Raw genomic sequence first — 5,546 nt, 5'->3', positions numbered from 1 at the left:
CATATGCTCTAGCAGGCGCGAGTCTCGATCGAGCAGTCGTGTCAGTAGCCCCTCTCGACTACCACCCCTACCTCCCGAAATTCTTGGTGGTCTACCTCTAGTGTCATTCCACTAGGTCTCGACCTTGCATCCTATTCTTCTCATCGAGCCCGTGCAATCTCTAATGAGGTGGTCCTTGAACCGCATCCGTAACAAGCCTTATTGGTAGTCTTACCCCAACATTCACCTATGTGTCTTCTCCCACATTGGGGCATTGATTTCTCTTGACGGTTATTGCCCACACTAGCTACCAAGTAGCTCGAGAGTCCGTCAATGGTCGTGGTCTAATGGAAATCCGCGATGCGTCCTCGATCTATTGGTGTCCTCCACGAACTTCTTTACTGCCGAGAACGGAGCTTTACCGTTGATCTTTTGCGATAGTCTCTAGCTTCAAATTCAGCCTTCTTCTTCTCCTTTCCAAGTTCCTCCGCCTTGCGAGGCTCGTTCAACTAGTGTTACGAATTCTTTTATCTCCAAAATACCCACTAGTAATCTTAGATCTTCATTCAACCCTTCTTCAAACCTCTTGCACATAGCAACCTCATCAGCCACACACTCCGGGCATACCGATCGAGTCTTACGAACTCATGTTCAGATTCGAGATCTTGTCATGCGGCCTTGCTTGAGTTCGTGAATTCCTTACGCTTTTGATCGATGAACCGTTGACTAATATATTTCTTTGAAACTCCGTTTGAAAGAAATCCCAAGTAACTCGTTCGTTTGGAACTATGGAAATCAAGGTCCTCCACCAATAGTAGGTGAGTCCCGCAACAAGGATATAGCACACTTTAGACATTCATCGGTGTGCATGATAGTTCATCAAACACCGAATGGTGTTGTCAAGCGAACTTCGGCCCTTTCGGCATCATCGATAATTACGACCTGAACTCTTCAGCCCCGCTTCCTAATCAAATCTACGGTGGCTTACTCAGCCTCACGAGGTCAAGAATCGATGGCATTACGGGCTCTTGGGGTGGATTATTCAAATTCGGATTTGTTGGACGGTACCGGATTGGTTCGGGCATATTATGCGACCCACTCATTCATCATGGTAAAGAAGGCTTGTTTAGCCCCTCACCTTGATTATTCGCAGATGAATGAGGTTCAACAGTGGCGTCCCTTGTGCAGGAGCAGCCGCTACACTTTCGGCGTCATCCGCCAAGGTTCTCTCTACCGGGATCCATTTACTAATCAAAACAAAAAAACATTTTAACCGTCGAAGTCATCACACGTTTAAACATTAACATTAAGGCATGTATAGCTAGACTCATACGTGCCATGGTAGTCCTAGAACCGACTAAACCATGGCTCGATACCAATAAAATTGTAACACCCGAACCGAGACCGTCACGAGTCGAACACGAGGTGTTAATGGACTTCAAACCACTTATTGAAAAGTTCCAGACAAGCTGCCAATCTGTGTACTAGTCGCTTCAAAAATCATAACTTGAGTTTTAGAACGCGAAAATCAGTTTCGTAAATTTTTTCTGAAACTAGACTCACATTTCCGTCTACATATTTTTTTCTAGAATTTTTGGTTGGGCCAATTGGTACAGTTTATTAGTTAAAGTCACCCATGTTACAGGGGCCGACTACACTGACCTTCACGCGTTACAACTCAAATAACTCCCTGTGCAGGACCTCAATACTGGTACCGTTTGTTTCTATAGAAACTAGACTCAAAGAGGAATTCATACATATATGGTATGACTCCTAATTATTTCTGGTTAATTTATAATGAATTTTCAAAGTCCGAGCAGGGAATCCAGAAACTGTTCTGGCCCCGTTCCACTAAAACCCAAATATCTCTCAACATACAACTCATATAACCGTTTCGTTTCCTCCATATGAAAATAGACTCATCAAGGTTCATTTACATAATTTATTCACTATTTAATTCTATTCCTACTATTTTTAGTGATTTTTCTCATCCACGTCACTGTTGCTGCCAGCATCATATTCTAGGATAGACTTTCTCTAACACATAGTCTCTATGATTCAACCACCCTTTTTCATATATGGTCCAAAATATAAGCATGATGACCCATTCTAATGGCTGGTCATTGCCAAACACTTCCATGCCTCTTAATGAGCATATACATACCAAATAATTATAACATTATGCTCAAAACATTCATAAGCCATTTTCGCATGGCTAGGCAATAATTTACATACCGAGTTCAAACAAAACATAATAGCCTATACATGCCGAAATGTTTTCTTAAACCATCTAAGAAGAAGATACCAAAAGTCGCTAGACGGTGTGATGACTTCGATGACAGTCCCGAAAGCACGCAAAATGGATCAAGAACCTAAATAAACAACAAATAAGCACACCAAATGAGTACATAACTCAGTAAGTCGTAAGCACTACTCTACCATCAACAATAACAATCATAAGTGAATAATCAAATAATACAAAATAGATGTTTCCAGCCATATCAAACTATACTGCAATTTCTAAAATTTTTGGTTCGATCTCATGCCCAATCCTTCAACCAAATCAAACGACAAGTCAGCCCAATCGATTTGAATCTGTTTCCTCAAGTTGGAACAACAATGCACTAGATAATTTTATGCGTAACCGTACAATCCCAATTTCGATATTTAGTTAGTAACTCAACCACTTACCTCGTTCATGCACAATTTATTTCCACAACCGAATGTGACTATAGCAAATCGCACACATAGTGCTATAGCAAATCGCACACATAGTGCCATAGTAAATCGCACACATAGTGCCATAGTGAATCGCACACATAGTGCCATAGTGAATCGCACACATAGTGCCATAGTAAATCGCACACATAGTGCCATAGTGAATCGCACACATAGTGCCATAGTAAATCGCACACATAGTGCCATATGGTCTTTGCACACATTGTGCCTTATGTCAATTCATCATGGTAAAGCAATTTACTAAATTCAATTTGTACATATAATCATAATAATAAATAGGAGAATCACTCAAAAATATCTATCAAGGAGTTCTCACAACAAGTGCTTAAGGACTTACCTTGTGTTGAGTATAACGGTTTCGACCGGCTACTCGATGTCCTTGGCTTTGCCCTTGCTTGTTTCTCCTTCTTTAACTTCTCGGGCTTAATAGATAAATAAACTAGTTTAATCATCTTGCTATACATTTATAGTTCAATTACACATGTATATGTATATTTGTATATTCGCAACCATCCTCACTTATTACCCATTTGGTCAACAATCTAAGCCAAGATAAGGCTTCAATATGGTTGCCTCTAACCGAATACATGCACACCAATCTACTTCCTTTGGCCGAATATGCATGTCTATGTGGAGGCAAATTTTACACCTTATACTACACAAAAAAAAACAGCATACATTTTCCTAATTAACGCATTACATATTGTAGTTCTATACACATCTCTCATTTATTTCATAACCGAAACAATATCACAAGCAAATAGACACCTCAAAATAGTATACATGTCATACCAATTCATCATGTGCAAACATATATTCATGTAGGTGCAATGGCCGAATTCTCAAGTGGCTTATATCCAAATATACACACATATCCAAAGCTTAAATCTTACTCACCATGCAACATGCATGAATCATATTTATGGATACAACATGGCGAATACCACAACACCATACCGTTTCAATTTGGTCATGGTTAAACAAAGAACTTAGTATCTCATTCAAAATGCTAAAAGAAAATCTAAGAACCCTCAATCTACCATCACATGAATCATTATCAAGCTTGATATTTAGCATGCAATGGCATTAACACCATAACAACTTTGGCCAAATACCATTTCCATGGCATAACAAAGATTTGAGCCATGGCTAACATGCACATCAAGTTAGCAACCAAGACATGCATGAAACCCTAACACAACCTCATACATACCTTAATCTTGATGCAAACTTAGCCAAATCTCCTTCTAGATCTCTTCCAAACCAAGCATGAAGCAAAAATCCTCCCCCTTTTTCCTTAGTATTTTCGGCCAAGAAGTGAAAATGGATGAGCAAAATTTTTCTTTTCTTTCCTTAGGACATTCGGCCAAGAGCAATGGTGAAAGATGAACACTTTTTTTTCCTTTTTTTTCATACTCCTATTTTATTATTTCTAACATGCACCACTAGCAAAACATGTTTGAAACATGTTTTCTTTGCCCATATTCATCACCATGGCGGCCACTATAGTCAAATTTGGGAATTTGACATGCAAGGACAACATTTCCTAGTGTGCATCAATAGGCCACTTCCACATTTGCCTATCTTAATTCTAAATTTTCTCACACAAGTCCTTTCTAGTGAAATTCACCTTTATAACACTAAATCAATCATCAAAAAATGTCATACATGAATACTCACATATTATAGGCATCGAAATAAATTTTAAATTATTGTTATGCCTCGGTTTTGTGGTCCCGAAACCACATTCCGGCTAGGGTCTATTTTGGGCTGTCACAGTATAAACGTCCTTCTCCCTTAGCACTTGCAGCACTCCTCAGTTTCACAATAAACCAGAATATCATCGATAAAGACGACCACGAATCAATCCAAGTATGCCTGGAACACTCGATTCATCAGATCCATAAATGCTGCAGGTGCGTTCGTTAACCCAAATGGCAAAACCAAGAACTTATAGTGACCATACCGAGTTCTGAATGACGTCTTGTGAATATCCACCTCCTTAACCCTCAACTAATGATACCCAGATCGAAGGTCAATCTTGGAAAATACTGAAGCTCCTCTAACTTGTTCTTAATCGTTAATTTGTTCAATTGCCGATAATTGATGTACATCCGCATTGACCCATCTTTCTTCTTTACGAACAACACTGGTGCTCCCCACGGAGACACACTTGGTTTAATGAAGCCTATATCCAATAACTCTTGAATTTGGGCTTTCAGCTCTACCAACTCCTTTGGTGCCATCCTATAAGGTGCAATGGACACCGATGCCATTCTAGGCAACAAGTCAATTCTGAACTCAACCTCTCGGTTCAGGGGAAAACCCGAAAGCTCCTCTGGAAAAACATCTTGAAAATCCTTGACGGTTCTAATTTTATCCACTGTCAAATCCTTAGTTTTCGATTGGCTTACAAATGCCAATTAAGCCTCACATCCCTTTCGAATCCACTTCTCGGCTCTCAATGCCGACACCACATTAGACAGATAATCCCTACGCTCGCCTATCACCAAAACCTCCTCATCCTTTGTGGTCTTTAACATTATTCGCTTAGCAGCACAATCCAGAGTAGCCCTATGCTTAACAAGCCAATCCATTCCCAAAATAAGATCGAATTCTCCGAAAGGTAGCTCCATCAGATCTCCAGAGAAAACTTTTCCTTCAGTTTCTATAGGCACATCTCTATACAGTTTATCTACCCTAACCGAGTGACCCAAAGGACTTAGTACAGATACCCCACACAAGGTCTCCTCAGAGCGCACACCCAGCGACCCAGATATAGCACATGTAAGATATGAATGGGAAGATCCAACATCTATCAACGCAGT

Source organism: Gossypium arboreum, chromosome 4 (genome assembly GCF_025698485.1).
Source record: "Gossypium arboreum isolate Shixiya-1 chromosome 4, ASM2569848v2, whole genome shotgun sequence".
Lineage (NCBI taxonomy): Eukaryota > Viridiplantae > Streptophyta > Magnoliopsida > Malvales > Malvaceae > Gossypium > Gossypium arboreum.
Note: the sequence above shows the minus strand (reverse complement) of the source record.